This window comes from Parambassis ranga, chromosome 17, assembly GCF_900634625.1.
Source record: "Parambassis ranga chromosome 17, fParRan2.1, whole genome shotgun sequence".
Classification (NCBI taxonomy): Eukaryota; Metazoa; Chordata; class Actinopteri; family Ambassidae; genus Parambassis; species Parambassis ranga.
In genome coordinates, this window is record NC_041037.1 from 16,652,777 (window position 1) to 16,665,453 (window position 12,677).

At 42.5% G+C, this 12,677-nt stretch overlaps 1 pseudogene; it reads right to left on the reverse strand.

The window, feature by feature from the left end:
• Positions 1-4,995: 4,995 nt before the first annotated feature.
• On the reverse strand, positions 4,996-8,093 carry LOC114450144 (kelch-like protein 10; annotated as a pseudogene).
• Positions 8,094-12,677: the final 4,584 nt, after the last annotated feature.

Here is a 12,677-nt window from a genome sequence, read left to right on the forward strand (position 1 = left end):
CTCTTGTTATTTACCCTCTTTCTTCTTCTTCTTCTTCTTCTTCTTCTTGTTTATTATTTAGGGTGTTTCATATATATAATGGCTGATTATACTACTAATACAATGAATTACATTTGTGTTTTAATACGTTGAGATGAAAGTGATAACATGCTTGAAATTTGAACTTTGATAAACTACTTTTGCACTTGTCTGTGTTCTAAATCCTTTGAATCGTTAATTCTAAACATTAACCTACAAAAACCAGTAAGATAATCTGAGCAACAAGATATAATATCTTAATAAGGGCTGAATATTGATCAGTTTTTGGACAATATTGATTTTTGAATGAGTGACAATAACAGCAGCAGATTTGGAATGTTGGTGTTTTTGTAGGTTAATGTTTAAAATGAACGATTGTGTCACACAGACACAGAGCTGCAGAGAGCTCCAAAGCTCAGTCCAGCTTCATCCTTCAGAGAGGTAAGAACACTTTTCAGCTGCTAAAACCTGATGTTTCTGAGGACATTTACTTTGCTGACAGGACATTGTGTTTATTAGTCTCACTGTGTGTAGTTACAGTGTGACTCTGACATGTTGGTCCATGGGCCAGATGAGATGCTGGTACCACTCAAGGTGGCAAAGGTTGCTTCTACTTTTTGTAAAGATTCATGTCTGTAGTCAACATTTTGGTATGATAACCCTATTGAAGTCACAGCTGTTGTATTATTGTTATCAGCTGTTAAAGTATCTTGGTATTGGCCCTTGGTAAGGACACATTTCAATGATTTATATTATTATGTTGGTAAATGGTATCATTTTAAAGAGATCACTGCGCTTTTATTCAAGCTCTTGTGTGAATACTTTTGACAAGTACAGTGGACACTGGAGCTCATCAAACTTTTAATCACACACATTTCCACAAGACAAAAAAGTAAGTACAAAAACAGGAGATAAAGCATGAATCAAGATAACATAACCAAAAACCAAAATAAAAGCCCTGGCTCAAACCTGACTCCTGACAGTCTTCTATAAATATAGATTTCCTCCGACTCAATATCACTCTGTTGTTCCATATGGCACATTATGGGGGCTGAAATTATGCTTGAACATCATCTTCCAATTTAATAAAACCTGTTGAATTTTTTAGAGTTTTATGGGTAACTCGGGTATATCAAAATCACAAACTACTAGAAATTCAATACCTCCAACTGTTGAAGATAAGAGAATGTCACGACCTTATCTTCAACAGCCATGTCCATGCTGTGCTTCCGCCCGGAACCCGGAGGGTCCCTGTCCCCTCTGTCTCTGACTTTGCCCCCCAAGCTCCCAGGACTTGTGTCTTACGGGACCTCTGTCTCCGTTGCCCCTGTTGGCCCATGGCCTGGGCCTTCATGAACTCTGAGAACTTTGAGACTTTGAAATGTGGCTCCCTGTACTTCTGTTTGAACCCCTTGTTTTGTGTTTTAGGAACTTTATTTAACTGCTCTGCCTGCTGGTCCACACCACAACCCCTGACCGAGAAGGCATTGAGAACCATTTCTCTGTTAAAGACAGTAATTCAGTGGCTACAAAAAACAAGAGCGGTGAGATGCTGCACCCTTGCCTGATTCCTCTCTCAACCTTGAACCTGGAGCATGTGCCCTCTGATAGGGAAACACAGCAATTTATATCAGTGTATAACATAGCAATCATGTTGAAGAAAACATGAGTCAAATGCTTTGTGGAAGTCAAGAAACAACATGAACCCATCATCTTCAATTAGGTGATTATAATCAATAAGGTCCAGAACCAGACGGATGTTATAATGGATCAGCTGTCCTTTAAATCCCGACTGTAGGGCTAATGTTAGAAATGACAGTTTTTCATCTTGTTGCCAAAACTTTAGTAAAGATTTGATAATCTGTGTTTAAGAGTGTTGCTTTGATCTTTTCCAGGTTTAGGAATTTTTTTTATTTTATTACGCCTTGTTTCATTGTTTCTATGAGCTGTTTATAAAAATGTGTTGTTATTCCATCTGGCCCTGGTGAACGGTTAGATGCCATGTTGTTAATAGCACCATCACATTCAGCCATGGTTAATCCTGCATCACAAGTTTCTCTGAAATCATCCTCGATTACTGGAATCAAATGGTTAATTTTATCAAAGAAGGAAGTGACATTTATGTATGAGGATTTGTAGAGATTGCTGTAAAAGTTAAAGACTCCCTTTGAGATGCGTTTGGGATCTGTACATTCCTCCCCATTGACCGTCAGGCAGGATTGAGTTATTTTCTTGTCTGCGCTTCTCTAAATTGCAACAATAGGCTGGATGTTTCTCTCCCTCTCTCTCCATCTGGCTCTGGACCTGACCATAAGCAGCCTTAGCTTTATACAAATACATTTCATCCTGTTTGGATTGCAATATATTCATTCTTCCTTTTTTTTCCTCTGTCCAATTTAACCTGCCATACAGACTCATACGTTCTTTAACTAAATTAGTTTCTTCTTTTTTCTTTTGCTTGTTGTTTGCTAAATGCAATTGAGAATTTTCTAATGCAGAACTTTAGATATTCCCATTTAGATATTGGATTGCTGATTTTGATCTCCAAAATTAGTGCTTTAATAAAATTACAGTACTCCACATTCTTTAACAGCTGGGAAGTAAACTTCCAATAATCTGTAAATGAATTATTTTGGTTTCTGTTTTTGAGTCTTAGATTAACAGTACAGTGATCACTTAAGGGACAATTGGAGATCACTGTTTCTGTAACATGTTGCAGTATTGAATGTGATACCAGCCAGCAATCAATGCGTGATCTGATTTGCCCATTAGGTTAGTGCCAGGTAAATTATCTTACATCTTGGTTCAAGGTTCTCCATATGTTTATTAATGTGTTATCATTAGTGGGTCTTTTCCCTTTCCCTTTAAAAATTTGGAGGGCCATCTATCATCCATTTATGAGCTTAATTGAGTCTATAAGTCCCCCAAAGTTTATATAAGAGGTATAAGGAGGTGGAACAGAAAGGTCTTGAGGAAAAGTCCCATTTTAAACTTTACCACTTAGTATTCATTTTATGTTCAGTGTATTTCAGCCCGGACCTTTACTCAGCCGTGATGCGCTTGCTTTCTATGAAACCAAATGGCCCTTTGAAGCCTGCAGCTTTACCTTCTCTTCTATCCTGAGCAATTTTTGGCCACAAAGCCTCTCTGGACCTCCTGTCTTCTCAAGTTAGATCCTCAGCAAAGCAGATGTCTTCTCCTTTATACACCGGGGAAGTTTTGATTCGCCTCCAGATGTCATCCCTCACAGCACGTCTTGTACACAGCACTATAATCTGTCGATGCTTGTTCTCCGTTGCTCTTCCTATTAAACCAGGTCGACCGCGTCATCCATCTTTGTCTGTAGCTCTGGAGCAATTTTACCTAGGAGCTCCACCACCTCTGCTCTGATGGTTTGGTTTACCTTCTCCCTTTTCCCTTTAATACAGAGGCACCATCTTCTTTTGTATCTTTCTTGATTCAATAAACGATCTTTCATATCCTCGTTGTCTTTTGTGAGTAGTCCAACTTGATTTTCTAGGTATTTTATTTTCGTTTTACATTCTTCCAAGTCCTCTGAATTAATCTGCACTGATTTAGCAACTGCAGCTAGCATGGTGCCATGTTGTTGGATCTGTTTGCTAACTTCCTCCATGCGGTCGTCAATGCGTTTTGATTTTAGCTTTCAGTATGTCGTCAGTAGAAGCGCTGGAGTCATTTTCCTGAGACGTACCTTTCACTTTCTTCTCCGTCTGTGCTTTTTCTGGAGTGCTTGCTGGGGATTTCATTTGGTCTCGTCTTCATTTGCACCAAGTAGTCATGCTCGTGATCCACGTGGGTTGGGAATGAGAGGTTTTTTGCTGCCAGGGGTTACGTATCAATGTTCTTTTTCATGTTCAGGCTGAAACTTTTCTTTTAACTGTTCCTAAAGTGGATTATATACCTTCAAGAACTATTACATCGGGACTTTAGTGGAGAACTCAAATGACTGCGACTGCTCAGTACGCCATCTTCGCCAGAACCCCAAACTCCAATGTGAAGTGCACATGTGAAGTCACCGAACCCGAGAATAAAGTCAGGAGTGTCAGTTTAAAAAGGCCGCCCTCTGCTTCACAGGTGCGTTGCCTCTTTGTTGCCTCACATCAGGCAGCACAGTTACCTTCCACCAGTTAAACAGGATAAGGCATATTAGCATTTCAGGTAGCAGCGAGCTTGATACCTGATGTTTGCCTGGAGTTGATCACGCGAATGCAAAATTCAGTCAAAGATAGCTTCATTAAAGATGATGCTCCACTCTGTATTACTTTGAAGTTAGGCTTTAGGGTGCGCTTTGGTCGTTCAAAAACACGGACAGAGTGGTGGGTCGTTCTCTATTGAAAACAGCATGATACCAATGTTGTTGCCAGACGTAACAATGATCTTATTTCATTCAAAAGCTTGAACCAGGCTTCTGCACTCGTACAGTGAATAATGCTAAAATATATGACAATTTTTTCCATTGATTAACATTTTAACTTATAAAGTAGCTACAAAAAACAGCAAAGCTGGCACATTTTTTATCCATTTTCACAACCAAAACAAGAAAGGAGGAGACCCTGAGGAGACATCTGGCACATTAGGTAGAAAATGAACATAGCCCTTGAAAATTGTTTCATGATGTTCAATCAGATAACTGATTCGCACATAGAAGGTAGTGTTTTAATGGTACACTCCTTTTACCAAGGAGAAAGTGCTTCATTTTATAATTCAAAGGTAATTGACACTAAGTGAGAGAGAGCTCATTGTCCCAAACAGTACCATACTGTATGGTGGACGGGACAGGTCTAGTAATCCAGATGTGTACAGCATAACTGCGAGCCTAAAACATACATGCAGACTGCATAAGAATGGAATAAACAGATTATCTACGTTTACAGGCAGGTACTGTGTTAGTATTGTTCATCACTTTATGCATTTATTCATTCATTCATATTTATACAAGATTTACAGTAAATCACGAGGGATGGTGTAGTCGGCCATGTTGGGAAGACCAGAAAGCACACAGCAGCTCAGAGCGATGCGGCCGACATCCATGTCGCAGACCTGAGACCACTCATTGGTCTCACTGTCATAGTTCTCAACATTAGAGGTGCTGGTGAAGCCATTGAAACCCCCGACAACAAAGAGCCGGTCCTCAACTACTTCAATGCCAAAGTCGCGGCGTGGGGTCTTCATGGAGGACACGTTGCGCCAGGTGTTGGTGTGAGGGTTGTAGACCTCAGCGGTCTGCAGCTCGGCTGTTCCATTGTAGCCACCAACCTTTGGAGTCAAGGATGAGAAGAAGCTGCATCACTTATCAATTCAATTGTCACATAAAAAACTAGCTGCTTTTAACCGCTGATGAAAACTGTCACAAATTTCTTTCATGCACATACTGCATAAACATGGTTGTCATATGCAATGACTCCTACTCCGCTGCGCCGGCTGCTCATGGGAGAGATCAGGGTCCACTGGTTGGTCTCTGGGTTGTAGCACTCTGCTGTTTGCAGGTGCTGAATCCAGTCAGATCCACCACATATGTAGATCTGAATACAAACATAAGAAATTGTCATTTTTGTTGGCTCAAACTGGCAGCAGTGTTTTGTAAACAGATCTTTCTGTTCTCTGTTATGTTCCATTGTGTTCCACCCACCTTGCCGTTGAGTGCTGTGCAGCTGGCGCTGCACCTCTGCTCATGCATGGGTGCAATTTCAAGCCACTGGTTGGTTTCTGGCTGGTAGAACTCAGCACTGCTGAGACGTGTGCGCCCATCACAGCCTCCCATGGCTTAGATGCACCCGTTTAGCACAGTCACGCTCACATAAGCGCAGCGATAGTGCATCGGTGCCACCTCTTGCCATGTCCGTGTGCTCAGGTCAAACCTGTGCAAGCTATTGGTGTATATGAACACCTGATCAAAGCCACCAACACAGTAGACATACCCACCGAGGTAGGCTGCACCATGAATGCTGCGACGAGGCTCAGAAAGGTGTGTTATGTTCATCCAGTGATTTGCACGGACGTCAAATGCCTCGATTACATTACTTAGATCCCTGCTGCTGCTGTTCCAGCCTCCAATGGCCAATAGGATGGCAGAAGGCAAACGAGGCCGCCTGAGGATTCTGTCTTTGGATTCGATGACCTCAGAGACCATGGCCTGGCACCTCAAGTTGTCCGTCACCAGCTTATTGGACAGCACATGACTCTGTATGTACTCTGTAGGAATCATGCTCAGCCTGACCTACAGCAATACAGAGAATAAAGAGGATATAACTTAACAGTCTGTGTCAGAATAAATAAAAATACATAAAAAAATCTTAAAATTCCTAATAAAGAACATCACAATAAATACAACAAGTAAAACAATAAAATAATGGTCAGTTATTTGAAATGCTATTAGCCACCGGAACAAACAAGGTCTTCATTCTCTTTGTTCTACATCGTGGCAGTCAGTCAGGATCAGTGGTGGAAAGTAACTAAGTATTTGTACTTTTTACTGTAGTTAAGTACATTTTTATGTATTTATACTTTACTTAAGTAAAATTAATAGTGCATACTTTATATATGCATACTTTTACTCCATTACATGTTGCAGCTGTTACCTGTACTTTCTACTCCACTACATTTCTACAGTGTCTGTAGTTCCTTGTTCCATGTGATGAACACAGTGCTGGACTGATGTGAGGTCAGACTCTGCATGGAGGTGGTGTCACGCTGCCAGCTGTGTTTCTATAATAAGCCTCAGTCATGATGCCAGTGCTCTGGCTCAGTTAGCTAACTAGTTAGCTGCTGTCTGCTAACACAGGTCCATCCATTCATGTCTGATTAACATGAATCATAACATGAATCTACAGCAGGAACACTGACACAGTAAAAATGCTGAATGCCTGTTTGTTATCAGCAGCCTCTCTGTTCACTTGATGCCCACAGCCTGCCTCATGACACACAGACCTGTCCATAGCTGCTTCTGGACTGAACATGTACATTAACTACACATAGTCCATTTGATTCTTAGATGATTTCTTTGATTATTTTAGCCTGTTTGCAATGGAAATCCCTAATTTGTATTCGGTGCGTGAGTACTTTTACTTTTAATACTTTAAGTACATTTAAAAGTCAGTACTTAAGACTTTTACTTAAGTGGATTTTTTTCATTCCTCTCATTACTCTCCTCCCTTCATCTGTCATACTATCATTATCAGCTTATTAATTGTCTGAGTTGCATTAACTTGCACACAAATCCTATGCAGCAGGTTTAGTAACTTTTGTTTCGTTTTTTTCATTTCTTGCTCTTTCATAGGTAGGTTGTCACACCACAAATGCTTGGTAAGGTTTTGGAAAAGATGATGATCTGCATAAATTCTCCTCCATTTTCAGAGTCACCCAGAAGACCAGCATGCACATGAGCACAATGCGTCACCCAGGTAGTCTGTGTTGCTTTCTATTTATCACTCATCAGAATAGATGATGTTGCACTTTCTAGCCTATAAAAGGGTAAAGGATGGCTGTACTGGCCATCATCATCATGACATGGAGCACATATAATAACTGATAACCCTCTATTGGGCTGAGGTATATTGTATAATATAAAGTACCTCTGACAAGAGAAAAGCTGCGTATCTTTCTCGTTCCTGAGGCTCATGTGTGATCCACCGAATGATGGCCTCAAACACAGCTGCCTCCTGTCTCACATTGAGGTTGTCTCGGCTAATGATGTCACTGACATCCTGGGCTGAGAGCTGCAGGAACTCTTCGCTGAAAGCCACTTCCTCAAAGTGACTGATGACATAGTGGAAAGCCTTGAGGTGCAGTTCAGGGGCGAGGTAGGTTTTTGTGAACTGCCAGATGCCGATGCAGTTGTGTGGGCAGAGCAGCTTTTCAAAAAAGTTGCAGCATATTTGCACCAGCTCCACTATATTAAGGGAATCAGCTGCCATGAAAAGCCTCCATGCATTGGACTCTGTCACGTTAACAGAGCCGGTGTATGCAAACTCAATGATGAGCTCCATCATGTCTGAGGATAGATCAGGGATACTGTAGACTTTCTTGTCAGCTTCAGACGAGCGTGTGAAGAGAGCTCTGAAAGACACAGAAAAAGTTCCACAACATTATACACCACTTTTATGCATTTCAGTTTAAAACAGATACTAAAATTAGTCACTAAGTCACTGGTGGATTTATGGGTAACTTCATTCAAGTCTAGTTAAAGGTCTAAATCTGATTGCTGTAACATTATCTAATTCACCTATGACTTCTAAACTATACATCAAGTTTAAGTTTAAGATAAGATACGTTTGAGCCTATAGAGGGAGAAATCACTATTAGATGCTTTAATGTCAACATGTCAAACATGCCAGCAGATTAACACACACTTGTTCACCGTTTGTTTTTGTCATGTTCAAACATTAAGGACTGCTGCTGCTTTCTTTATGAGGTCAATTTGTGTTTTTAGTTGACTTTTAAATAATGTCCACCACTACTATGACAACAACTACAGCTTTATCAGGTGCTCCAATACATCCCTATAGCCTTCCATCCTCTTTCATAACATGACTGTATTATTAGTAACCCATGGCTGAGCTGTTGCATTTGATTTTTCGGTGTGCCAAACAGTTGTTCTCTGTTTACAGTTGTAGTCCACATTTTTCTAACATCAACTAACACTAAAAGGGGGGTTGTTTAAAACAGGCCAGGGGTCACCAGGTCTTCTAAAATTCGCCTACAAGTTAACAATTAACTGAGTTAACAAAGCAGTGACACTCATATGCAAATTTGATTTATTGTATTATTTTGACACTGATGTTTAACTGAGGTAAGATGAACATTTTTCTGACCTGTGCATCTTAATAGGCCTATACACACACATACGCCTTATGTACCATTCAGGAGCAATCATGACCTGTTACTTCAAAGTGATTTGACAGTGCTTTATCATTTCATTTCATTTGTAACATTAAAATAGATTTGGAGATTCAAGCCACTCAAAACGGAGCATGACAACATTGTATCAGAATCAGAATGAGTGGTGCATCGTGGGAGCCGGAGTCTGTTACTGAACAAGCTCCTGTGGCTGGTCAGCACAGTGTGGAGCAAGTGATAGGGACAGTCCAGTATGGTCTTTATTTTGGACAACATCCTCCTCTGACACACCTCTGTCAGAGGGTCCAGTTCCTCTCCCACAACATGGCCAGCCTTCCTGATGATTCTGTTGAGTCTGTTTATGTCCCTCACCCTCAGACTCCTGCCCCAGCAGACAACAGCATACATGATGGCTCCACAGACTCATAGAACATCCTCAGCATCGTCCTGCAGATGTTGAAGGACCTCAGCTGCCTCAGAAAGTAGAGGCGACTCTGGCCCTTCCTGTAAACAGTGTCCACGTTCTTACTCCAGTCCATTTAAGATTAAGATTAAGAAACCTTTATTAGTCCCACAATGGGGAAATTGCATTTTTGCAACGGCATACAGACAGCAAGGGATAAGTTAAGAAAAGATATATACATAAATAGACTACCAATAAAATATAGAATAGAATCAGAGTGTCGTCTGCAAAAGTCCACCACCATCTCCTTGGTTTTCCCTGCATTGATCAGGAGGTGGTTTCGCTGACACCAGTCCACAAAGTTCTGCGTCAGTCCTCTGTACTCCACGTCGTCGTCGTCACTGATGAGACGAACAATCGCAGTGTCATCAGAGAACTTCTGCAGCACACAGCCGTCAGTGTTGTGTCTGAAGTCCAACGTGTAGAGGGTGAAGAGGAAGGGGGCCAGGACAGTCCCCTGAGGGGCACCCGTGCTACAGGTGAGCAGGTCAGACACACAGTTCTGGGCTCTCACAAACTGTGGTCGGTTTGTGAGGTAGTCCCTGATCCACTGACAGCAGGTGGTCCACCCCTGTCTGCTCCAGTTTGTCCTTCAGGATCGCCAGCTGGATGGTGTTGAAAGCACTGGAAAAATCAAAGAAGGTGATTCTCACAGTGCTGCCGGGCTTCTCCAGGTGAGAAAGAGCTCGGTGTAGCAGGAAGGTGACAGCATCCTCCACTCCAACATTAGGCCTGTAGGCAAACTGCAGCGGATCCATGGAGGAGCCCACTTGTGGTCTAAGTACATTCCCAGGTATTTGTACTCCTCCACCACCTCCACACTGACCCCTTTGACGCTGGTAGTGGACACTGAAGCCTTTGTCCTCCTCAGATCCACAACTAGCTCCTTTGTCTTTGTTACATTGAGCAGTAGGTGGTTGCTCTCGCTCCAGGTGACAAAGTTATCCACCATGGACCTGTACTCCCTCTAATCACCACCAGTGATACATCCAACCACTGCAGAGTCATCATAGAATTTCTGGAGGTGGCACTCTGTGCAGTAGTTGAAGTCTGTGGTGTAGAGAGTGAAGAGGAAGGGAGAGAGGACATCCCCTGTGGAGCCCAGTGTTGCTGATCAGTCTGTCTGACTTACAGCTCTGTAGGCGTACATACTGTGGTCTGCCAGTCAGATAGTCCACCATCCGGGACACCAGTGGGGCATCCACCTGCATCGCTGTCAGCTTCTCAGCCAACGAGGTTGGCCTGATGGTGTCAAAAGCCCTTGAAAAATCACTGATTCTACAGTGCCGGCTTATCCAGGTGGGTCAAGACTCTGTTCAGCAGGAAGCGTCCTCCACTCCTAGGTGGGGCAGGTAGGCGAACTGTAGGGGATCAAGAAGTGGTTGGACCATGGGCCGGAGCTGTTCCAGGATGAGTCTTTCCAGAGTTAATGTGTGATGTCAGAGCCTGTAGTCCATCAAGTCGCTGGGACATGGCGTCTTTGGAACAGGGACGAGGCATGATGTCTTCCACATGACGGGGACTCTCTGAAGACTCTGAGGTTGAAGACATGATGAAGTACTCCACTAAGCTGGGGGGCAAAGGCTTTCAGGTCCCTGGGGCTCAAGCCATCAGGGCCTGCAGCTTTGCCTGTGTGGAGTCTCTGCAGCTGTCTTCTCACCTGCCCTGCGGTGAAGGTGATCGGTGGAGGTGGGGAACCAGTAATTCCCAGGTGATGACTGTCAGCACAGGGGTCTGAGGACAAGGTGCGAGCAGGGTCATCTAGATGAGCTGTGGGAGTAGAGAGGGCGGGTGAAGTGGCTGGTTGTTGTCGCTCAGCTGCTGAAGAGTCGTTAGCAGGGTGAACTGGGGTCACTGTATCAAATCTGTTAAAAAACTGATTCAGCTCATTGGCCCTTTCCACACTGCCATTAACTCCACCACTGCTGCTCGACCTGTAACCAGTGATGGTCCTCATGCCACTCCACACCTCTCTCGTGTGGCACCTTCCTCATGTACTTCTCCTTGGCCCCCTTGATTTTTATTCTCAGGTCCTTCTGTGTAGCTCCACATAATAACACCTAAAGATAACAGCTACACAGATATGTACAAATACATAAAAAATAGGCAAAAAAAACATGCACATTAGTGCAATAAAACTGTAACATTGTAGTACATTTGACACAGGAACATCAGAAGGAACACCTGTAAAACAAAACAGCTCCAATTTAACCAAACATTAGGAGTGGTAATGATCATTCAACATGAACTGATCATGCTTGAGGTGATTTCTGAGACAAACATTTATTATGACTGGAAATGGCCTTTAAACTTCAGACAGATGTTTCTGTTTGCAGTGGGACGCTTGCTCTATTTTTCCAGGAAAGCGGGGAGGTAAAAGTTAAAAAGGAAACTTTTTCAACTTTTTCTTTGATTTTTTCTGTGGTCTCCTTATCTCTGGGTATCCTCTGAACGAAAAGGTCTTCCTGTGCATAGACCACAAAGTCACACCAGTCAAGTCCAGAAATCAACATTTGGCCCTGGATCTGCCAAAAGTAAGGATGAGATGTCCTTAGTGTTTCTGTGCCATCATGGCTCTTAATGTATGGGCAATCTACATAACTTGTCACATTTGGGCATCTAACCTTGCATTTTGTCAGTGCTAGAGGTAGCATGAGGCGGTGTCTACAACCCACACAAGCTGCTCAGGTAGTGCAGCTCATCCAGGATGACACATCAATGAGAGCTGTGGCAAGAAGGTTTTCTGTGTCTGTCAGCACAGTGTCCAGAACATGGGCCACCCAACCAATGTCTGAATATAAACATACAAATAAAAAGATAACTGGATGAGTGCAATCAAAGCAGCAAACACGGACTATGGAGCGGACACGTTGTGGAATTCAAAAGCTCAGAGCTTACATTACACAAAGATTAAACCAGTGTTAGGAATAAAAACCAAAATATCAGCTGTTAATCACTCAAGTGCTTTTATTCTTGCAAGAAGGAGCAGTCACATACACAGACAGACGTCCCTGAAGGAATGCTCAAGGTCTCTCCTGAGCAACTCACTTCTTATACCCTCTGTTATCTAACAGACACAGCTTCTCAGAATACACACAAGCATCTTAGAACAGGCACAAGCATGATCATATATCACAGTAACATATCATGTATGAGATCATGGGAGTAAAATCACATACATTTCCATAGTAAGACACCGAGTCCAGCAGGCAAAGTCTACTGCCTCAGACTGTATACAAAGAGCAGGCCAGATATAATAAAATAAATTCATATAGAAAACCGTTTTAATGCTTTAAAGGATCTCTGTTATATGCAGCACACATCCTATTTGCAGCCACTG